Here is a 25,229-nt window from a genome sequence, read left to right as displayed (position 1 = left end):
TCCGCCGGGCGCCCAACAACGAGTGTAAATCCGAGTCCGCGCCGTCAGCTGTCTCACGTTGCCTGCAAGGGAGCGGGCGTGCTACACTGTTCTCCCGAACTTTTAAACGATTGTCACAGTCGTGTCTGAAACGCACCTAATATTTGTCTCGACAGGCCTGTTCAAAAATACAATCTCTCTGAATATCAATAACTGCTTCAGAGTGTATCACAACGCTATAGATGTAGCCTTTCTTCCATGCTTTTAATGCTTAATATAGATAGTTGTATTCGGATACGTGAAAAACACATACCGTATTAATACATACGATACATTGATTTTATGCGCAGATATCACTCTTTTAACATAAAATGAAGATGGTTAGGAAAGGAGCTTCATGTTGTGAATAAAATATATTTAAAAAATTTAAAAAATTACTGAGCAGAAAAAGGGATATTACAAGAAGGGACACAAAAATGACAAAAAACTGTAAATGACAAAGTTATTCGACAAGTTAATCACTTTACTTGCTTAGGAAGTGACGTCAGTAACGATTACGATAAGGTGACAAAGATATATCGGGGCCGAAGAATGTGATAAGGGAGCACAATAAATTGAAACAAACTGATAATATTTTGTAAGACACTGCCTGCTTCAAATTATTGTTGGTGTATAAAATTGTAGCGTTTTTCCATAAGTTAAATGAACTCAACAGATACACATAACAGGGACGTTAGTCATCAATAATATCTTCTTCTTCACTATTTACAACAGTTTGCCAACGCTGTAACTTTTCGAGTAGGCAGCTATAGAAATCACGTCGTTTCGAGGCGAAGAACTCGTCGAGCCAAGTTCGAAGCGCATTTTCATCCAGAGGGAAGTTAGTTGAAGGTTGTTCGATAGAGTGCGAAAAAAGTGAAACTCTGAGGGCGCAAGAACAGGTGAATAAGGTGAGTGCGGAATGATTTCCCAACCCAGCTCTATAGTGTTTTTTCGTGTCTAACAGAATGCAGGCGGACCTTATCGTCGAGTAACATCATTTCGCCCAGTCTTTCTGGTCGTTGTTCGTGGACTGCGACTGCAAGACGAATCAGTTGTTGACAGTAAATGTTAGAAGTGATGATTACATCTCGGGGAAGCATTTCGTTGTAGCACACCACACCGTCGCTGTTCTACCAGATGCATAACATTATTTTTTGTGGATGCGCAGAGCTCTCTGTACGGGAAGTTGCTGCTTTTGTGGGGCTCAACGATTCCTTTCTTTTGTTAAATGCTTGCGTAAATACGCCATCTCTCGTTACCAGTAACGATACGGGATAGGAATGGTCGATGATTTTCAGGAGTCAATTGATGACGAACAAGCTGAGATGCACATATGGCCACGATTTTTGTGATTTTGGCTTAGAACATGCGGTACACATACACCCAATTTTTTTGAACCAACCTTCCCGATTGTGTGGAAATGTCGCACGATGGTGGAACGATCACAGTTTATCACATTTGCCAGTTCTCGAGGACACTGACGGTGATCATTGTGGATTAATGCATTTAAACGATCTTCATCAAACATGGAAGGTCTTCCGCACAGTGCAGAGTCGCTAACGAGAAAACCATTTTCTTGCCATGCACTGCCCAATGGAATTATCCCCATACACGGTGCAAATGATGGTGGCTGCCTCCGCTGCTGTTACCCCTCTATTGAACTCAGACAGAAGAATATGTCGAAAATCTTCCGATTTCTCCACTTGACACTACATTTTCTAGCGTCTTAGATCCACTCACTACCTCCAAATGATAAAATGACAATACGTAAACTCAAATAGCTATAGGGAACAACAAATAAAAATTTGGAATCGACAAATAAACCCATAGAAGCCGAAATACGGATATGCAAAACAAAAACGCTACGAACTTACGCCCCAACCAAATGTCTGGAATCGAATTATGACCTGAAGAAAACGACAAAGAATGTGAGAAATGAAATTTATTAGAAAAATTTAAGGTGCAGAAAACCTGGACTGAAACATAATGATATTAAGAGAGAAACAAAACCATATAGATCCTATAATCAAATTTCAAGAGAGTGAAGGATATTGGAACGAAACCATTTCAAAAATGAGTAGTGGCAGACAATGTGTGAAATATAAAAGCCTTAAACCAAAATGACGAGGAAGTGTTGTCATGTCAATAAAACAATGGATATCGAAAAAGCTTATGACTTGAAATGGAGAAGAACAAAAAGGCTAACATTTTAATGATGATGATGATGATGATGATGACATCTAAAATGTGTCGCTGTTCAAGTAATATTCGCGCATTTAATGTTTTGGACACGTTAGGAAGCGATAACGCCAAAAGAACATTGATAAAAAAGGAAGTAACAAAAAAAGATAGAACTAATTGGTTGCGTAAAAGTACTCACCATCTTAAACACGAACCTTTGAAATAGTGCTTTTCTTTGGAATATACTGTTGACGACGGAAACATTTTACAAGTGTTTCGGTAAGGTATTCGTTACAGTGTGTGTGCGTGTGTGTGTGTGTGTGTGTGTGTGTATCACGTTGGACGAATCTTGATATTCCAGTATCAGAACGCCGAAAGAAGGATCTTCCATATTGATACAGCCATTCTACCATATATCATATAATCCGTAATAATGATAAAGAACTAATTAAAATGATATCGATAAATATGACGCTTAAACTCAGTCATTTATTTGATTGTATGTACTTGTAATAGTAATGTTCAGTGACGCCTAGGTGAAAATATTTACACTAGAGAAGATATATTTCACTTTGGACTCGCAGATAGCTTCCAAGGAAGGCCAGTGCACGATGTCCAAACGTTACGGTATAGGTGCTCTTTTAGGAACGTCAGACATATTGTGTAAGCTCTACCCGAAAATTGAAAGTAACTGTGGAATAATGGAAACAAAATGGAAATTTCTGCAAAACCCTACAACCGTGACTTGTGACCTATATGCAGTCCAGATGAAAGTTTAATTCTGCTACACGAGCTGTGCAATGCACATTCATGAAAAAACATTCCCAACATTTAAAAAAAAATGGAAAAAGAAAAACTACAATTTTGTCTCATTTTAATTAAACTACGTAGTCGCCGTCTCCGAGAGAGAGCCGAGAGAAACTTTCCCATTGTTAGTGAAGAGTTTAATGTTTTGTCGAATGTGAGGTCGTTAAAGACGATGCATTACCTGAAAAACATGTCTGGAAACTTTTAAAATTGAAGTTGTGGGTTGATCTGCATGTCGCCCACTCTCCTTCACTGACTATATGATAATAGAGGTTGGTTAAATATGCTTTTCTGCGCTTCTGTTAGTCTGCAACGACAAAGATTAGAAATGAGATTCGTCGCCAGTCTTAGGAATCTTATTTTTATGACACTTAACGCTTTTGCCATGTCTGGCAACGATTTGTATTCGTGACAAAAGTCACGTCGCAGTGTCGTTCTGTTTCCACGTTAAATCTCAATTGCTCTCCTCCTTTTTCTTATTGGACATTGCCGGATTACGCCATTTCAACTGCGCTTTCCCTTTTCCTTGAGCCTGAGCTTTAACTTCAGCCCAATATTCCAGCATTCGCTTCCTGTGTTGTTCCTTCCTCCTTTTAGATCCCGAGTTTTGCCAGTTTTTAATTTTGGCTTGTGCTGAAAATCCAGGCCTCCGGTCGTAGTACTGTATAGTTGTATCTTGGCATTAATTGATACTGACGTCTTCTCGTTGAACTTAATGTTAGTTCATACGCTGTTTCCATTTTTCTGATACTTGATGCGAATGCTTCTACCTCAGAGGAGTTTGACTCTGTCCACTCCCCTAGGTCTTTATTGTTATATCATCATCCTCATAACAAATTTTACTCTTGTGAATATCATGCCGCTTTCTTTTTCTCCGCCACCCTGCTGTCAGTTTCGTAGTTTGTTGAATTTATCGTAATGTCATGTATCAACCGGTATCATTCCTGTTACTAGACCTTTCTTCTATTCCTAATGTTTTTTTCGATCATCATTCATTACGCAGTCTGTTCTCGCGAAATTTCCCAGACAGTTCCCGTTTTTACACTTGATTGCCCTAAATAACTTTCGTCTTTCGTCATTCAAACTTCATAATAAGTACTCGTCTCTTATTTTGTCTTTTAGGTTAATACCCTTTTGTCTTCCCCCAGTCTCACATCTCGAAACCTTCTAAACGCTGTTTTTCGCTGCTTCATAATATCTTATTTCAGTATCATATAACATTACAACAGATGGCAACCCAGTTCTAAGCAAAGAAGGGAAGGCAGAAAGGTGGAAGGAGTATATAGAGGGTTTATACAAGGGCGATGTACTTGAGGACAGTATTATGGAAATGGAAGAGGATGTAGATGAAGATGAAATGGGAGATAAGATACTGCGTGAAGAGTTTGACAGAGCACTGAAAGACCTGAGTCGAAACAAGGCCCCGGGAGTAGACAACATTCCATTAGAACTACTGATGGCCTTGGGAGAGCCAGTCATGACAAAACTCTACCATCTGGTGAGCAAGATGTATGAGACAGGTGAAATACCCACAGACTTCAAGAAGAATATAATAATTCCAATACCAAAGAAAGCAGGTGTTGACAGATGTGAAAATTACCGAACTATCAGTTTAATAAGTCACAGCTGCAAAATACTAACGCGAATTCTTTACAGACGAATGGAAAAACTGGTAGAAGCGGACCTCGGGGAAGATCAGTTTGGATTCCGTAGAAATGTTGGAACACGTGAAGCAATACTAACCTTACGACTTATCTTAGAAGAAAGATTAAGAAAAGGCAAACCTACGTTTCTAGCATTTGTAGACTTAGAGAAAGCTTTGGACAACGTTAACTGGAATACTCTCTTTCAAATTCTGAAGGTGGCAGGGGTAAAATACAGGGAGCGAAAGGCTATTTACAATTTGTACAGAAACCAGATGGCAGTTATAAGAGTCGAGGGGCATGAAAGGGAAGCAGTGGTTGGAAAAGGAGTGAGACAGGGTTGTAGCCTCTCCCCGATGTTATTCAATCTGTATATTGAGCAAGCAGTAAAGGAAACAAAAGAAAAATTCGGAGTAGGTATTAAAATTCATGGAGAAGAAGTAAAAACTTTGAGGTTCGCCGATGACATTGTAATTCTGTCAGAGACAGCAAAGGACTTGGAAGAGCAGTTGAACGGAATGGACAGTGTCTTGAAAGGAGGATATAAGATGAACATCAACAAAAGCAAAACGAGGATAATGGAATGTAGTCAAATTAAATCGGGTGATGCTGAGGGGATTAGATTAGGAAATGAGACACTTAAAGTAGTAAAGGAGTTTTGCTATTTGGGTAGTAAAATAACTGATGATGGTCGAAGTAGAGAGGATATAAAATGTAGACTGGCAGTGGCAAGGAAATCGTTTCTGAAGAAGAGAAATTTGTTAACATCGAGTATAGATTTAAGTGTGAGGAAGTCGTTTCTGAAAGTATTTGTATGGAGTGTAGCCATGTATGGAAGTGAAACATGGACGATAACCGGTTTGGACAAGAAGAGAATAGAAGCTTTTGAAATGTGGTGCTACAGAAGAATGCTGAAGATAAGGTGGGTAGATCACGTAACTAATGAGGAGGTATTGAATAGGATTGGGGAGAAGAGAAGTTTGTGGCACAACTTGACTAGAAGAAGGGATCGGTTGGTAGGACATGTTTTGAGGCATCAAGGGATCACAAATTTAGCATTGGAGGGCAGCGTGGAGGGTAAAAATCGTAGAGGGAGACCAAGAGATGAATACACTAAGCAGATTCAGAAGGATGTAGGTTGCAGTAGGTACAGGGAGATGAAGAAGCTTGCACAGGATAGAGTAGCATGGAGAGCTGCATCAAACCAGTCTCAGGACTGAAGACCACAACAACAACAACATAACATTACAATCCTCACTTATCCAAGAACTTACAGAATGTTGTATTTTTGTTAAGTAACTTTCCATAAATGTTAGTATTTTTGTTTTCGATTCCTCTTTGTATCTCATTTAACAGCTTAACTGAATGCAGAAACAGCCATTTTGCTTCGCCATTTCTTTCCCAATTTTAACATTTACCTCCTTTTCCTGGGAATCTCCACTGCCTTAGTCTTTTTAATATGTATGTACATGTCATGAGCCGGCCGAAGTGGCCGTGCGGTTAAAGGCGCTGCAGTCTGGAACCGCAAGACCGCTACGGTCGCAGGTTCGAATCCTGCCTCGGGCATGGATGTTTGTGATGTCCTTAGGTTAGTTAGGTTTAACTAGTTCTAAGTTCTAGGGGACTAATGACCTCAGCAGTTGAGTCCCATAGTGCTCAGAGCCATTTTTTTACATGTCATGAAGTTCACAGCCTTCCTCCCGTTCCTTCATGCTTCTGGTAATAATTTCCTCCGACTTATTGTCAATCCTCCACCGTCAAAGCAGGAAAATTGTAGCTCAGTAGGTGAGTCGGTTCATCCATCGGAAGAAAGTAAGGTCATACCACTGCTTATATGACAGTATTCAACAAAACACTGGAGAGTTGGATTCAATCTTAACATTAATGATTGCTTTAATTCTTTACTTTGAGTCAACTACATGTTCATTTGTAATTCGCAAGCCTGTAGACACTCCGCCGGCCGCTATGGCCGAGCGGTTCTAGGCGCTTCAGTCCGGAACCACGCGGCTGCTACGGTCGCAGGTTCGAATCCTGCCTCGGGCATGGATGTGTGTGATGTCCTTAGGTTAGTTAGGTTTAAGTAGTACCAAGTCTAGGGGACTGGTGACCTCTGATGTCCCATAGTGCTTAGAGCCATTTGAACACTCCATATTTGGGAGGACTTCATTGCTGCATTACTGAAAAGAATTCAGCATTCAGTGGATCGGCGCTTAGACGCAGCTCTTCCGAAATACCAGTTTTCTCCATACACTACGTACTTCGAGCATAAAATCAGTGGCTACAGAAAGTAAAAGGGGACCTTTGACAAAAGTGAAAGTTTCGATGATTTAAGTCGTCTGATCAACAAAAGTAACGGTTTCTGTACAAGATTACTTTTGCTAAAAGTAATTCCTTGCGTTACACGATAAATTTGTCCGAGAAGTTCTCATATCTTCAGTCAGTCCATAACTGCAATTAGCAAGCCGAAACAGCAGTGGCCTTGTTAACTTCTGTAGGCGTGTGTTTGATCCTCCACCTACAGGCGCATGTTTGATCCTCCACCGAAGCTGTTAGAAATCCTGGGCGTTGCACTCGCAGTCGCAAAGACTCTGGGCAATGGCTAAAAGCGCTCCGCAATATACTACTCAGACGGGTAATGACGGTCCGAGGGCTCAGTGTGAGGAGAGCTTTCCTGAGAAGTAAGTTTTCCGTCTCTGATCACATAGCTGTTGCGTAATGAATAAATAAAAAAAGAACCTTCTGAAAATAATTTGTAGCTTAAAATAAGGCAAGAGTGAGTTGAAGGTAAAGTGAGGAGCAAGAAGTGAAATGAAATTGGGGGGGGGGGGGGGGGAGAGAGAGTGTAAAGGACTGAAAAAGTTGTTCTCGTTTTCATGTGATTTTTCAGTTATTTTGTATAGTGCCTGGTTTCCAATATTTGAGCAACTGTTTATTTTGTGTTAATGCTTTGCGTATGTGGAAATTTTCTTGAGAAGGGAAAAGGTTTCTGTCTTTACTGATTCTTATGATGTTCATATCTTTTTCAGTATTGCTTGGTCTTTACTATTCCTATTTTAGATGATCCGTGAAAGTCGAATGATCTGTACAGTATTGCAATGCTCTGATGTATTCTTTATATGAAGTGTCGAATGTCCTGGCAGTCATTCCAATGTATATTTTTTCACAGTCTCTGCAACTGAGCTGATAGACATCAGAGTATTGGTATCTACCTAGTTTTGATTTTCACCTTACCGCCCCTTCTTTTTTTCCCCACGAGAATGTTACCAATATTTCGTAATATGTGAAAAGAGAAAACAGAAAACGTATAATAGTTGTGTAAATATATTAGGGTAGTCATTTGATAGAAAAGTATCACTTGAAGAAATGCCTGTATGGGGAAAGTGAGTTTCCGTGTGCTTTTAAATGAAAGATAATTTTTATCTTAGAAACAGTAATGGTGAAATAAAACCTGTAGTTGTTGAAGTGATCAGTCTGAAGACTGGTCCCATGCAGCTTTCCGTGATATTCTTGTTTTAAGCAAGTTTTTGTATCTACACAACTACTGCAACCTATAACAATTTGATCGCGTTTACTGTATTTAAACTTTTATCTCCCTTTGCAGTTTTTGCCCCCAAACGTCCTGCCATTAGAAATTAACTGTTACTTTAAGTCTCAGAATGTGTCCTATCAATCTATCCCTTTCTTTTTGTCATGTTCTGTGTTAAGGCTCTTCTCACCCCAATCGCTGCAGTGCCTCTCCATTAGTTGCAGACACAGAATTCCTCAGGAAATCCGAGCAAAGTATAGCTCTGTACCACTGATCAAAAAAAGATCTTAAAATGCTAACTGTTGCAGTGAATACTGATTGCAGGTATATTCGGAATACTGTTTAACAGCCGTGTACACTAACTTCACAGAAAACGCTAGCCCGGCTGCACGTTCTTCAACTGAAGCGCATAGGGGCGGCGTTAAGAGCCGAGCCGTACTTGGAAATGCGGCGGTATTTGTTCCAGAGCGAGGCGGGCAGGTTTTGAAGAAAGCCGGGAACTGGGACAGTGGGGCAGCCGCCAAACAACGCAGACAAAGCCGGAGAAACCTCGCCCCATTGTCAGGCGACGCGGTGCTGTTTCCTTATCTTCGCCCGCCCCGCTTTTTTTGTCCGAACTCAACCCTTTCTGCAGTGTCCCCGTCCGTGGCGCGGTCGCTGCTCCTAGCTGCAACTGCTGCGAGGTCATCTTGTCTCCCCCTGGTATTGGATGCCTTCGAAAACCTTCACGTGTAATTATGTAGTTTCTAACACTCATCAAAAATTTCTGCCATTCCCCTTCATTGCATTAAGACTTCAAATAATTAATTTGTTTTTAGAACAACAGTAAACAAATAAAAATGATTTAATAGATCTCACGCATTCCTGACGCAAACCTTTGTTTGCAAACCCTCCGAAGATTCCTATTTTCTCCACGTTTGACAAAACTCCATTCAAGACTTGCCCTTACTTGGGATTTTTCCACTAACTTTTAATGTATTTCAAATTATTTCGTAGATGCCCGCAAGGGGGTGGGGGCAACAGGGGATCTTTCCTTACGTGGAGTCTGGAATTCAGAGGGTTTATTCATATACTAAGTGGAAATGAATTAGTTTTGTGGGATATAACACATCTTTGTGTCACAAAATGTAGTTCTTAGGGTACGACTTGCTATAAAGTGATCAACTCACTTATATAAAAAATGAAAATTTTAGACTCTCGTTGCCCCTCTCTCTCTCTCTCTCTCTCTCTCCCCGCCCCTTGGAAAAATTTCTTGCACGTTCTTAATCTCCGTATTGTTTCTGTTATTTCCGCAAATAAATGGTAACTTATTGCAAAAATTTAAAATTGAGCCGTAGCTCTCCTGGAGTATATCTACATGGCTGCACCTTTATAGGCTACCTTCAACAACCAATTTTGAGTGTCACAGTTATAATTGAATAGATTAAACAAAGTAATTTCATATCTTTCACCATGAAAATTCACTCAAATCTCTTAAGAGACTGATGACATATCGTCATATTTGTAAATAAAATTACAGAATAGTCGCTTGCTGATAGTGCACATCTCTCGTTTCTAAAGCATGACGAGGTCCGCATGGAATGAATGAGGACGGGGGTTTGCATGTCAGATTATTTCCTCATTCCACATTTAGTTTGACACTCTAGTTGACCGTCGTGCGATAATGGCGAGTGGGGCCGCAAGAGGTTGATGCTTACGCAGTCAGAAGAATAACATATGTATATATAATTATGTGGTGTCTGTTCTTTCAGACAGGCACCACATGTATACAATTACGGCGATGACGGAAAGTAATCCCTGCAGAGCAGATACCACGAGTAACGAGAGGAGAGTTCGAGCTCAGGAGCGCCGTGGTCCCGTGGTTAGCGTGAGCAACTGCGGAACGAGAGGTCCTTGGTTCGAGTCTTCCCTCGAGCGAAAAGTTTACTTTCTTTATTTTTGCAAAGTTATGATCTGTCCGTTTGTTCATTGACGTCTCTGTTCACTGTAATAAGTTTAGTGTCTGTGTTTTGCGACCGCACCGCAAACCCGTGCGATTAATAGCCGAAAGGACGTGCCTCTCCAATTGAAACCGAAAACATTTGATTGCAAGGTCATAGGTCAACCGATTCCTCCGCAGAAAAACACGTATGATATATTCTATACGACACTGGTGACGGCATGTGCGTCACATGACGATAATCACTCCCAAAAAAGTGTGAAAACATAAGAGTTTGTCACATAAACTGCAACAAATGAATGCAACAGTTTCACAGTCGCACAGTTTTGCCTGTGCTCTGTCAAAACATATGTTTTTAACGTTTTCAAGTTTTTCCGTGTGTAGACCGTCAAAAATGGTTCAAATGGCTCTGAGCACTATGGGACTCAACTGCTGTGGTCATCAGTCCCCTAGAACTAAGAACTACTTAAACCTAACTAACCTAAGGACATCACACACATCCATGCCCGAGGCAGGATTCGAACCTGCGACCGTAGCAGTCGCACGGTTCCGGACTGCGCGCCTAGAACCGCGAGACCACCGCGGCCGGCTGTAGACCGTCAAATCCTGCATATGTCCAAGCAAATCTGAACATGTTCTGGAATTTTGGAGAGCGAAGTTGATTATGTGTGAGTGCCTGAACTTTGATAATTGTCTGAAAATAAAGAAAGTAAACTTTTCACCCGAGGGAAGACTTGAACCAAGGACCTCTCGTTCCGCAGCTGCACACGCTAACCACGGGAGCACGGCGCTCTTGGATTCACACTCACCTTGATGTTGCCTATCTTCCACATGGACTACTCAGTTTGTATATTTTGCTTATTTTTTCATAGTTTCATACAACTTCTTCCTGTTTTCTCGATTGATATGTGTTCCGTTTTTCAAGGCCTATCCACTGTGCCAACTTATAACTAAATCTGAGGGGGGTGCGATGGGGAGGTTCCCTTGTTAGCTCGCCTGTTTGACTGAGCAGGCCCTGGCTGTCCACACGCATACACACGTATTTGTGACAGTTAAACGAGCAGCATCGCCGAGGAAGGTAGTGCTGACATTGCGTGAAAACTCGGTAGATATTTCAGAATCAAATCTTTATTTTACTCTTATGACACAGTCCCTTTAAATATTATTGCTGTGCTCTTTAGTACTAAGACTGGTTTGATGCAGCTCTCCCCGGTAGTGTATATTATGCAGATATCCTCATCTCTGCATAACGGCTGCAGTTTATATCCAGTTTTACCTTTTACTGCAGGAAAGTGTTGGTTCCTCTCTACCATTCCTACTTCCCCCACTACCGTCCATTGCCAAATTAACTATTCGTTGATGCCTGAGGATGAGGACGTGCCCATCAAAATATCCCCTTTTTTAGTTAACCTGTTCCATAGACATTTTCTCTCCGATTAGATTACGTAGACTCCCGTTCATCGATTATCCGATTTACTCATCTAATCTTCGGCATTTTTGTGTGTCACCACATTTCAAAATCTTCTATTCGCTTCTTGTCTGTTCTGTTTATCGTTCACGTTCCACTTCATATAACGCCACTCTCTAAACTAATATCTTTAGAAAAGACTTAACAACTTTTTAATTTATATTGTATCCTAACATATTTGTCTTTTTTAGAAAATCTTTTCTTGCTATTCCCAGTCTGAATTTTATATCTTATTTTTAAATCTACAAAGGCTTTAAATGTTGATTTGCGTTTCTTCGGTATATCTTCCGAGATAAATCGTTGGATCAGTACTGCCTCGCGAGTCGTACGGTCGGTATTGCCTCATGTGTTCCTACATATTTTCGGAACCCAAACTGATCTCCCCTCATGTCGGCTTCTACCAGTCGTTCCGGTCTTCCATAGATATTCGTGTTAGCGTTTTGCGGTAATACTCATGTTTACAGTCATGGTTTCGTTGGCAACGCAAACATTTTTCCATGAACTCATTGGCCATCTTGTCTCATATTGAGATACAAGTATTAAAAATTATGGCGATTACTTTTGAAATAATAAACAAGTTACTTAAAGTCTCGTTTTCACCTGACTGCCCCTTATAATAAAATGGAATAGAGACGCTACGAGGAAGATTTCACGGTGTACTGTACCAGGAATGAGGGACTATAAGGGATTAACATCCCATCGACTGCGAGAAGTTCAGAGACGAAGCGCAAGCGGGAGCTGTTGAAGGATTAAGAACCAATGGAACCATCTCGGTATTTGCTTTAAGACATTTTGGGAAATAACGGTGAACCTTAACTTATATAACCGGACGGGAATTTCAAAAGTCGTCGTCCGCTATGCGTTTCCGTTATGTTACAACTGTCACCTCGCTTGATGGGGGAAGAAAGTTGAATAAAGGGGATGTTTTACACAATGTGTACTCAGTTTTGGCTCGGATGTCTTGACGAGAGGTGATTCTGACACTTTTTTTATTTATACATGTCTCTTCTCGCCTAGTTGAAACGTAAGCTTTGGTAGTATACGTCGTTTATTGTTTTACTATTAGCAAAGTAATCAATAAGAATAGTCCGTTTTGCAAGAGAGAGAACACCGCCCAGAAACTTTCTGCCGGATTAATAGAGTTCGTCGTCTTTGACACAGAACAACCGGATCATTAGTGTTTTAGTTGAAGCCCTGGCATCCATCCTCTACTTTGCTTTCTGCTTCGTTCCAGGCGTGAACTGGTGGAGCCACATCTTAACGAAACTGATAACTGGCTCACTAAATCGATTAAATTATTTTTAATACAGCCCAAACGTCGTTGATAAATTTGTATTCGCATTTGCTTATGTTATACTTTAAACGAGTGCTGTATGCGTCATTAACAAAGTTTTCTCATAACTGAACTTCATAGCAAATATATCGAGCCCATCCTTCCAGTATGCTTTTGACGTCAGGTTTTTAACACATCTGTAATAGCAGGTTACCTAATACCACATTGTACACCATCTCGACGTTTCGTCTGTGACTTTGATTTTGAGAGATTCTTCGCGGGAACCATACTGAAAATAAGTAAGGCAATATTTGAAACCAGTAGCACATATTTTAACGAGTTGGAAATTAAGGAGTAGGTTCGCCCTCACTCTTCACAAAATTTGGATGAATTTCTGTTGTCGATAAACCATTGAAAGGCAGTAGTTTTGTGACTGGTCGATATTTCAGTTAGACAAGCAACACGAACAATTGAAAAAGTGGTAAAAAAGAACGACAGATCTAATTGACGTCTAACTTATGTTTCTTTACGCAACAAATATAACACTATCAAAATTTTTATATTATAAAAGCATCACAGAACAAAGCCAAGAAATTTTCTCGTAAGGACATAATTGACAAGTTGTTGCTGGGCAGACTTGTGTGTAGACTGGGAAACGTGATGCCTCAGAAGAGATATCTGAATAGACAGCTGCGAAGATATTAATTGTGTTAGTCCCTATGATATTGGTCTGTGAAGTATTTGAGACTGCTGTTTTACAGCAGTTGCAAGGAAGTAGTAATTAGATATGTGTATGTCCCTCGAGCTGAGATTATAGAAGTCTCGTGCCACTTCGGAAGTGTATCAGGGCGCTTTCATACGGCGTTGCACTGAGATCACTACTTAGGCTCGCCTTCGTCTCGTGAAAGGCGGGCCGCGACGACGCCGAATGGGCGTTACGCACTGCCACATATTGTGCTCGACTGCCTGCCACCTCTGTCCCTGGTCACTGTGTTCGACTGAATTCCACTTCTCCAGCTGCGTTTTGCGGCAGAGAGGCGAAGCGCATTGCCGCATGGGTCTGTGAGACCTGTGGTTTTGAAGGCTTGAACTGTCTTTGCACCACGCCTTCTGTTTGAAATGAGGGGTTTAGAAATTGCTGTATTTTATATGTAGTAAGTATTATTTTATTGTGTAACTGTCATCATCATCAGTGTTCTGCCTAAAGGCAGGTTTTCACGTGGTAGTTCTCCAGGCTGTCCGGTCTTCTGCTATCCTCTTCAGGTCTGCATAATTTCCTCTTTCCTTTATGTCGTCTATCATCTTGTATCTCCTTCTTCCTCTCAGTCTTCTCCCACAAACCAATCCTTCCAAAGCATCTACAAGCAAGCACTCCCTTCTCAATGAATGTCCTAACCAGTTCTTTTTCCTTTCTCTTACAACTTTCAACAGACATCTAGCATGATTTTGAATGAGATGTATTGTCTGGAGATTTTTGTGAATTTTGTGGTTGTATGATTGACAATGATTCCAGTGTTGCGAATGAGTATATGGGGTGAAACAGTAGCATTTTTGTTAAAGGTTTCTGATTTGGATTTAATGATTTCAGTGATTTTTGAGTTGTGTACAAGTCCCTGTTTGGCAGCTAATGGGGCGTATTTGTTGCCAAGCGCAAAAATTTGATTCGTATCGATTGGTCTTTCTTAATGTTATTCTTAGATGCTAGTGACCATAATTCTGGCTCATATTTGTGTAAATCTTGATTTTCGTATTTATACAGAGACCATTTCTTTTGGGAAGTGGATATACCTGAAATATGGATTTCGAATTTTATTGGATACCTGTGAGATATGCTCTTTGAAGGTTAGCCTATTGTCAAAGGTATGGCTAAAAAACAAAAACTGTTCTAAAGTAATTCTAGCATTGAGACTCATTCTCCTTCGTGTGAACATAATAACGTTTTGTTGCTATTGTTATTTTCTAGGCATTTTGCCCAGTTGTGAATCACTGGGAGATGATCTTGCTGGTTTGTGGGAATAAAGAGAAGATCTGAGCTGCTGCTGTAAAGAGCAGCGTCATCCGCGAACATCGATAGATGTCCACCAGGCTCCTTAGAAGCGTATTTTGTAAATTTTGAATAGAGAACTGGGCCAATGGCGGAGCCTTTTGGCACCCCTGCTTCTATTTGTCTAACATTACTGTCTGCACGAAGTATGCGTACAAAGAACGTCCGATATTTTAGAAAGAATTCGAGCATTTTTGTTATGCGTTTGGGGCAACCTTGATAGTGAAGTTTGTAGATTATACTTTTGTGCCAAACACTATCAAACGCTTTCTCTATGTTGAGGAAGAGGGCTGCTGCGGTCATGTACTGTGTTTGATGTTCCTTGCAGTGTAGACCTGTTTGGTGAGAGGCGTGTCTTGATATATTGTGTTATGTTTACACCTGAAACCAAACTGTTCTTGCATTACACCGCTACTGTCTTAAAGGAGTTTATGGAGCTCTTTAAGAATTATTCTTTCAAGAGCTTTCCCCAGGGAACATAGGAGTAATATAGGCCCATAATTTTGGAGAAAGAGGTGGTCCTTGTCAGATTGTAGCAAAGTGATTGTTTTGGCTTTTTTACAAAGTTTCGGAAAGTACTGTAGATCCAGGTAGGCATTCATCAGCGATGTGGTATATTGCTTAGCGTTTGGTGCCAAGTGCTTTAAGTTTATTGTTTGAATGTTATCTGTCCCTTGGTTTATTTCTTCCATCTCAAAGCGGTTGAATAAAGTTCTGCATGGTGTTCTGAGTAATCTCTTTAGTTACGCTATCATATTTTCCTTGTGGTCGTCACTCTCTTGATTTTCAGCCTCGGGAGTCCTAAGCTGCTGCTGTAATACGTTAGACATGGCTTCTGCTCTGCTTTCGGCATTGTGAACTGTGGCATTCCGTCCATGGAGAGGCTTGATTGATGACTGATCCATTCTTCTCCACTTTATCAATCTCCAGGTCGGAGGTGTTCCTGTCTGTCCTGTGCAGTCTGCAGGTGTTTTTGTAGTTTTGCCATCCGCGCTTATGGTATTTCTTCCTAGCTATATTTTCAGTGAGTAGTTTTCTGGAAGTTGTGTGTGTTGCGGTATCGGTGTCCTTCTTCCCACGCGCTGTTAAAACCTAATTATATCTTCCACAGCTCTGCTTGTCTCTTGTGTCTTGTCTCTTGTGAACAGCGTTGAGATGAGAGGCGTTTTGTTCTGGGCGAGGCTGTTAAAACTTTCCCAGCTTGCGTGGAATGTCTTCAACGATCCTTAAGTCTGTTTACGTAATAATATGAAACACTTGCATCCGTCGTTATGATGTTATTTTATTATGTTGCGATCAGTTTCGGTGACTCAGTACACCGCCTTGGGCCTTAACTGACGCTGATGGGGTGAGCTCTGATTGTATACACGATCCCATCAGTGGCCAACACATATGAACTGGCTTTCGTGTCTGTTGTAAGCACAACATCGCTGTTACAACATTCTGCGGAAACCAGCTCATAGATATTCGCCACTCATGATACTACTAGCCTTCACCTCCTTAGCGTCACTTAAGGCCTGGAGATGGTGTATTGAGTCACCGAAACTGGTTACGATATACTAAAATATCATCAAAACGACGGCTGCAGGTGTTTCATTTTATACGTACGTTAACGGTCGAAACTCCGCAAACCATCAATCAGGAGAATGGACATACAACAACTTAAGTATCTTTATGGGTCACTGTTTAGCATCAACGGGACTAGGTTATGGTCAGAATTAGACTCCTTTACAACTGAGATAGATGTCTGACATCTTAATTTTTAAAAAACAAATATACATTAGAATAATAACGGAAATGGGTCGGAATATACGGTACTATAACTATTATAATTCTATTTAAGTCTGAGAATGAGAATGAACGTATAACTCTTCAGCTGTACTTGAAGTTCTGCACTTCCATGCACAGTGGTTTGAGTACCGGTCGCCACCAGTTTTGATGCTCTCCTTGATGTATTAAATGGCATGTAAGTCGTTCAAGTCTGCTTTAGGACTTCTTGGCAGGCTGTAGAACGCAACTAACGGAAGTTAGTTTCTACAGCAGTCGCTTCTGCCCTGATTAGAGGTAAAGTAGGATCTGTATGCGTTTTTTAAACAGAATGGCTGTGCAGCCTCCTGGAATGCTGAGTCTATCAGTTCTGACGACTGCGTGAGTCCTTAAAAATGTTCAAATGTGTGTGAAATCTCATGGGACCCAACTGCTAAGGTCATCAGTCTGTAAGCTTACACACTACTTAACCTAAATTATCCTAAGGACAAACACACACACCCATGCCCGAGGGAGGACTCGAACCTCCGCCGGGACCAGCCGCACAGTCCATGAAAGCAGCGCCACAGACCGCTCGGCTAATCCCGCGCGGCTGTGGTTCCTTATCTTGAGGGATTGAGTAAGTTGTGTGTTTCAGTAATCGAGGTATTCTTGAAGGAGGTTCTTCTGGCTTCGTATGCCATTGTCATTCTCGTTCTTAAGCAGCAAAGCGTGTGATAATGATTTTGGTTATCAGATCAGCAGCTTACTTTAACTAGGATGCAGTTCGCTGAATTGTTCTCAGAATTTTCTGGAGGTTGGATTGAACGATTAGGTTTAAGATGCCCCTAACGTCCGACACCTGCTGAGGTGGTATAGCGGAATTTGTTGGTTGGCCCTGGGCCATTGGAGGTGGGGAGTGAGAAGTTAAAGCGGTTATGTATTTTACAACGCATGTTCTGATGTAAAGTTGGGGATTTGGAAGTTTTTAGTGCAAAGGGGTGGAGACGGGTGGAGGGGAGTGTTTCTGATCTCGGCTCTGTTCGTTTTGGATTGCTCTCTCTTTCTTTCTTTCTTGGCGGGCTTTTATTATTCGTAGTCGAACAGGACATTTATTGTCGTTTCCAGTGTGTTCACTTTTGTACAGTCAGCAGTACGGCTTTCTTTGCTGCACTTGACGCTGTTTTGTAGTAAGTTTTAGTTCGTGGCACCCTGGTTGAAAACTTGGCAGTTGTGACACTGGATTGAGCCTTTTTGGTGTTCTGTAGGATTCCACTCTGCCTTGTAGGTGAAGGAATGATACGAGTTTGTGTAGGCGTTTCGCATACTCCGTATTTTCCAGATGTATTTGGAAATTAAGTTGTGGTCTTTTCTTGGTGCAGCTTTCATTTGTACAACGTTAGTGATGAGCAAGTCCAGTGAGATAAGGACTTCATGAAAAAGGTTGGGTCCATCGTGCTCTTTTCGTTCCTGGTGATAGTGCAGAAGTTGCGAAAGTCGCTAGGCTCTGTAAATCGGTACGTTATCATACCTCCTCTGGGTTTTGATTTTAGCTATCCTACTCGGTTTGATTTGATTTTTCTAACATTTTAACGTTGTTTTGCGTGCCAAACTGTAGAAATGGTAGCACACGTGGCCTTTCCGGAACATTATTTGCTGTGCCTGATTTCCCGTGGGTCATGTTCACTCAGGGCTCTGAAACAGTTGCTGTTGGCTACCTGAACTTATATGGTGGGTGGTCCGTGCTGACGTCCGCTTGCGCTCGCTAAACTGGAATCTGTTCCTCACGTAAAATCCGTTGGAGATTGAGAAAGATGTATACATTTCCGAATCAAAACATAGAAACGAGGAAGCCAGGGTACAAGAAGCTGAGAGAGGGGAAAATATCTTATTACGAAAGAGTACGTATTGGATAGCAGAAACATCTGTATGAGAAACATGTCGTTATATCTTCCCATAGGCGTGTAACGGAAGCAGCGCAAAGCCGACAAGTAATATCCATTGCCTCTTCCTTCAGCGTTTGTTGTAACCAAATAGCAAAAATTCGACCATAATGATCTCACACGCAAAGCGCACCGGCCAAGATATTCTTTATCAATAAAACAACGTTTGATCCTTTCCCAGGTACAATGAAATTATTTTGCTCGGCCAAACGTGACGATCCGCCTTAGAATGCTAAGAGAGCGAAGAATAATCTGGTGGTCCAAAAATGTTAACTGCCACTTCTCTTCAACTACCTTTCATACTCTCACGAAGGATACGTTTTCGTACGACTAGTATTGTCTTCTTCTCTGGTCATTTGCTATTCCGTCATAGTGGCATTTGTTAATTACACCTGTATATTTGCGGTAAGGGCACATGACTTTCCGTCTGTCGACAGCGTTTTACAGTCTGCATTATTATACTTTCTGGAGTACGAATAAAAAAGATCAGATAGTTAGAAAATGTACTACTTCTTTTCCAGATGTACATTTCCCCGACCGAATTGTAGCAGTCACGCAAATCGAATGACAAGAAACGAATGAAAAATGTTCGTTTCTTATCGAAATGGCATCCAGAATTGAGGACACAGAGAATTCCGTATGCTATCGTAAGGGACCACGACGGTTGAGAGACACAGGGGACGCTATTTTGGGTCTTGACATGAGGTAGTTCCTGCAACAAAGGGGTGGAAAAATACTCCAAGACGACAATGTCGGTACGCAGAGGGCATGGCTAAAGTGCTAGTACTTGCGCGTGCACAGCATACCAACAAGGAAATTTGCGGCAAACCTCCTAGCTCTTGAAGTACTGTCGCCCAACTTCTTTCTGGCTTTGTCCCAATCAACGAATTATACGAAGCTCGTAGAGTTTGACTGTCGAGAAGATAGTGAAACTTATCCGGCAGACTCTTGAAGAGAGACACTGTACGTCTCCCAGGAACCTGTGTAGAAAACTTCAGGAAGAGCCCCTGTGTATCTATTTAGTAAAGACCGTGGACATACAGTTCAGAAAATAACAGATAGGAGCACAGGTAGTGGTTCTTTCTAAGCTGTATATGTGGTTGAACGGCAAGAAGCCGGTGTGGTATGCCGTGCAATAAAATCTACCCTTTGTCATGCACTTCAAGTTATTCGCAGAGTATTGATGCTGATATTTTTAGACGGTTATGTAGATATTTGTGCTTTCCATTCTCTTCGCTGCGGCAGTTCGTGCTACTTGTGCTTGAAAGAATGTACTGCTTAAGCTATCGGGCGTCGTATGTTTAGCTATACACGAGATACATATGCCATTGGTTTACCTTGTCGTTCTGTTCACAAATGTACACACGTGTATGCTTCCCCAGGGCCTCAAGCTTCACCGATTTCACCGCTGCGGTCGTGGAGTAACACATTTGTGCATGGTGGTAATGGATTCCATGACTCTGTGTCCAGAACAATCCTCGTGATACGTCTACCTTGCTTGGCGTTTCCTACTTTAACACAACAAAAAAAATCCGAGTCTGACACCGGCTTTGATTCCACAATTATTGTGTGAGGAATCGCACATCGCCGGCCGAAGTGGCCGTGCGGTTAAAGGCGCTGCAGTCTGGAACCGCGAGACCGCTACGGTCGCAGGTTCGAGTCCTGCCTCGGGCATGGATGTTTGTGATGTCCTTAGGTTAGTTAGGTTTAACTAGTTCTGAGTTCTAGGGGACTAATGACCAAAGCAGTTGAGTCCCATAGTGCTCAGAGCCATTTGAACCAATCGCACATCTTTCGTTGAAATTTCCCTACCTCTTTTATTTAGGAAGTTTGGTGTTGACTTCAGACTGAGGCACTACTTCTATATGTAAGCGATCTTGTTATACATATATATTATGCGAAACATTTGCGATCTTAAAGCATGTGGCAGAAGACACTTTTGAGTTGAACCAAATATTGAGATTACGTTCCAGTCCGTTCACGGACAGACCGTAGAAAGAATGATTGCTTGTATGCCCCCCGTGCGAGATTTCTGCTGGGTCGCTACGTGAATATCTGACGTATCCGCACTGCAGGATGGTCGTTGGAATTTTCGAAGCCGAATTTCCCAAGATACACAGAGTCCTTTCTCGATAGTCGTAGACTAGACACTTGTAAGATTCCTTTCAAAGTATTTCAGCGTGGACTGTGCACATCGTACAACTATATTTAATGCCCATTTCATCGTTATGCCTTCCAGATGGCCATTCTACGTATTTAATTCCTCAAACGATTTTAACAAAATAAACGCAGTACTTTATTATCCGTCTAACACTGTTCATGTGATTGGTTGATTCCTGATATCCTTTGGCTGTATAATCCATTCAGATAAACAGCACTGTCCTCATATATATTGCCTGGTTCTTCAAGTACTATGTAAAAGTCACAAAAATAGTGGCCCCAGTAGTGTTCTCTTCAACGAAGACTACCGGTTGGGCGGGGGCAAATCACAATTGAATCAACGTAACTGCGATGATCCACCAACACGCCTTTGTGTACAAGTAAGTAGTTGATACATTGTGTTTTTAGTCACACACTCGGTAAAGATCATTTTTACTCTTCCATCAGAACGTTAGAAGTTCCACGAGGCTTTTCGCGGATGACGCTGTTGTATTCAGAGAAGTCGCAATGCTAGAAAGCTGTAGCAAATTGCAGGAAGACGTGCAGAGGATCGACACTTGGTGCAGGAAGTGGCAATTGACCCTCAACATAAACAAGTGTAACGTTTTGTGACTACAGGGACAAAAAATACCATTTATCGTCTGATTGCACGATTCCAGCACAATCACTGGAAGCATTTACTTACATAAAATATCTAGGAGTTCGCATGTATAATTAACAGCGGGTAAGGCAAGTGCAGACTGAGATTCATTGGAAGAATTTTCAGGAAAAGTAGTCCATTAAGGAAGGAAGTGGCTTCAAAAACACTCTTTCCACCTATTCTTGAATACTCCTCGTCAGTCTGGAATCCATACCAGGAAAATAGAGAAGATCCAAAGAAGAGCAGCACTTTTCGTTACAGGTTCATTTAGGAAGCGCGAAAGCATCGCGGAGTGGTTTACTGTTGATGTTCTGAGAGCTTACGTTCGTAGAAGAGTGAATAACATTAGAGAAATTCAGGCCTTCACAGGGGCTTATTAGTAATCGCCCTTCCGCAAATTCTCAATTGGAACAGAAAAATGGGGAAATGACACTGGTATATAAAGTACCTTCCCTCACTTGCAGATTATAGATGTAGATGTAAAGGAATGGAAGCACAGATTTTAGAAAAATGCTGTCTGGTGAGTTGTACGGTTTTACCATCTTTATTTTTGTGTTATACTTTTGTGTGCGAATTCTAGATTTGGCTGCAACGGCATTAGAAAAAAAATTGAAATTACACATCACCAGTAAGCCATGAAATAAAACAATAATCTACACTCATGTTTCATCCAGTCGTAATCTTTCAGGTTGTTAGGAATTTGCGTAAATGTTTAAGGAAATTACATCCTTGACTTGTAAAATAATAAAAAAATGGTACAGTTAGAGATTGCCCTATCTCGTTTGGAATTGTATGTAGAAGCTTGTAATTCTTTGGTATTAGTATGCTGAAGATTTTCGAAGCATTAAAAGTATCCAACTATGGAAAAATGAATTAAATATATATCGAAACGGAGATTGCGTGCTTGTCGAACACTTGGACGAAGTGTGTGTCGGCTTTTGCGAGCGTGATAATGAGCAGCCCCCTTACAGTAGTAATACGGTGCGTGAGCAAAGAATCGGATTTGTTTCCATCGGCTCTTGTGTGATTCAGGCAGAGCTTATCTGAGCCGCGACAGCTGGACTATTGAGAAGAATGAAGGACAGGCGAAGTGATACAAATGGCAGTCGGTAGGAACAAAACCTTTCCGGCCAGCGAGAGTCGCGTGTGCCACAGATTGGACTGTAAATCATTTCCGAGTAATGGTGGCCCGTTGTCAGGCCGGGAGCTGCAATTGGTCGCCTCTCGTGGGAACGCGGCGTCCAGCTCGGACAATGGTCAGTGGTAATGGCGCCCCCAGCGGGCAGCGGCCAGTGGTCACTCCACTGACGTCACCCTCATTACGAGAGGGCCTGCCCTGCCTCGTGCACGCCAGCGTTACTTGCCGAGGAGTACAGAAGGAGCCAATCACAGCCACGTGGTGCGCACTTTGACAGAACATCACACTCTGCCTTACCACGCTGTGAGCCAGCCGAAATTTAGCTATCATACAGGGTGTCCCAGTGGAATGATCAGTATTCAGGGATATGACAGAATTGATAATTCAAAGCAAAATAGCCTAGTAAACATGAACTCTAAAATCCATTCCTTAAGAGCTATGAGCACTTGTTCACCTTCGATACTGTGAAACAAATCGCCTCTACTACATACATTTCGAGTTCATAACTTTAGAGGTGGTAGTATGGGCCAAAACAAGAAAAAATTGTCTGGTAAACTTGGCCTTAAGAGCTGCGCTGAAGCGTATTCAAATACAGAGATATGTAAACAGACAGAACACTGCGCCTCGGTTGGCAACGCCTGTACAGACTCTGGGAACACTTTCAATTATTTATTGCACAAGAACCAAACATTGTACAGATATCATACATATGGCATTTTTAAGAGAAACCCTGAAAGTTTTTTTTTTTTTTTTTTTTTTTTTTTTTTTTTTTTTTTTACATGTATACCGCCACAGCAAGTTTGGTAATTCGCCGATAGTCAGCGCTAGTCGCAAACATGGCGAGTTCAGGTGCGGAGCGAGCTTTCTGTGTGTTGGGAGTTCAAATGGCTCTGAGGACTATGGGACTTAACGTCTGAGGTCATCAGTCCCCTATAACTTAGAACTACTTAAACCTAACTAAGGACATCACACACATCCATGCCCGAGGCAGGATTCGAACTTGCGACCGTAGCGGTCGCGCGGTTCCAGACTGTAGCGCCTAGAACCGCTCGGCCACCCCGGCCGGCTGTGTTGGAGTTTGACAAAAACAAGTGTGCTACAGCTGTTCAACGTATACTTAGAACCAAGTACGCTAAGGAGCCACCGACAAGGAAGGCCATTTACCACTGGCACAACAAATTCGTTACGACGGGTTGCTTGTGCCCGGCAAAGAGAAACGGACGTCCCAGTGTGAGTGAAGTGAATGTGGAGCGCGCACGAGAGACATTCATGAGGAGTCCAAAGAAATCGTGCATCCCGTGAACTCCAATGACAATGTAGAAAGTCCTGCGACAGAAGCTGTCTATGAAACCATTCAAATTGGAGCTAGTGCAGAAGCTCAATGACGACGACAGAGATAAACCTTTTGAGTTTTGTTCGCAGTTACAACAATTGAATGAGGATGGGGATGACATTGTTGAGCGCTTAATTTTTAGCACGAAGCCACTTTTCACAATAATGGGAAAGTGAACAGCCATAATTGTCGAATATGGGGTACAAAGCATTCACATGAATGCATTGAATTTGAGCGTGATTCCCCAAAGGTAATTTTTGCGCCTTGTCACGTCGAAAACTGTACGGACCATTCTTCTTAGCCGAGAACACTGTCACTGGATATTCCTACTTGGACATGTTCCAGCAATGGCTGATGCCTCAAATGCAATCGGACTCTCCGTTCATCTTGCAGCAAGATGGGGCTTCACCCCATTTTCATCGTGAAGTTCGTGGGTACCTGAACACGGAGCTGCCGCATCGATGGATCTGCCGTGCTACAGAAGTGGACAGCTGTTTCATGAAATGGCCTCCCCGATCACAGATCTCACTCCGTGTGGCCTTTTTCTGTGCGGACACATTAAAGATCTGGTGTATGTACCACCTCTAACACGTGATGTAGCAGAGCTCCGGGAGAGAATACGGGAAGAGACTACCACAGTCAACAATGCCATGCTGGGACGGGTATGGCAAGAATTCGATTACCGTATTGACGTCTGCCGGGGTCGTTCCCTGACTTTCAGGAGTGCTAGTTCTGCAAGGTTCGCAGGAGAGCTTCTGTAAAGTTTGGAAGGTAGGAGACGAGATACTGGCAGAAGTAAAGCTGTGAGTAGCGGGCGTGAGTCGTGCTCCGGTAGCTCAGATGGTAGAGCGCTTGCCCGCGAAAGGCAAAGGTCCCGAGTTCGAGTCTCGGTCGGGCACACAGTTTTTATCTGCCAGGAAGTTTCATATCAGCGCACACTCCGCTGCAGAGTGAAAATCTCATTCTGGTAACTGTATATTGCTCTTTAGTTAAATACACGTTGTGGGGAATGTCTCGAAATGGTTTTATCTGCCAATTATTGATGATGGTTTTTATAGTGCATACTTGATGTCACAAATGCGACCACTGAGCAACAAAACATGAAAGAAACAAAAGGAAAATTGGAAATTTGTGGTAAGGACTATGGGACCAAACTGCTGAGGCCATCGGTCCCTAGGCTTATGCACTACTTAATTTAACTTAAAAGGACAACACACACGCCCATGCCCGAGGGAGGACTCAAACCTCTGACGGGGAGGAACCGCACGAACCGTGACAAGACGCCTAAGACTGCACAGCTACCCCGCGCGGTGAAACAAAAGGGCAACGTATTTCAAAAAATAACAACTTCTGATTTTTCTGTGTAC

This window comes from Schistocerca nitens, chromosome 2 (genome assembly GCF_023898315.1).
Source record: "Schistocerca nitens isolate TAMUIC-IGC-003100 chromosome 2, iqSchNite1.1, whole genome shotgun sequence".
Taxonomy (NCBI): Eukaryota; Metazoa; Arthropoda; class Insecta; order Orthoptera; family Acrididae; genus Schistocerca; species Schistocerca nitens.
Note: the sequence above shows the minus strand (reverse complement) of the source record.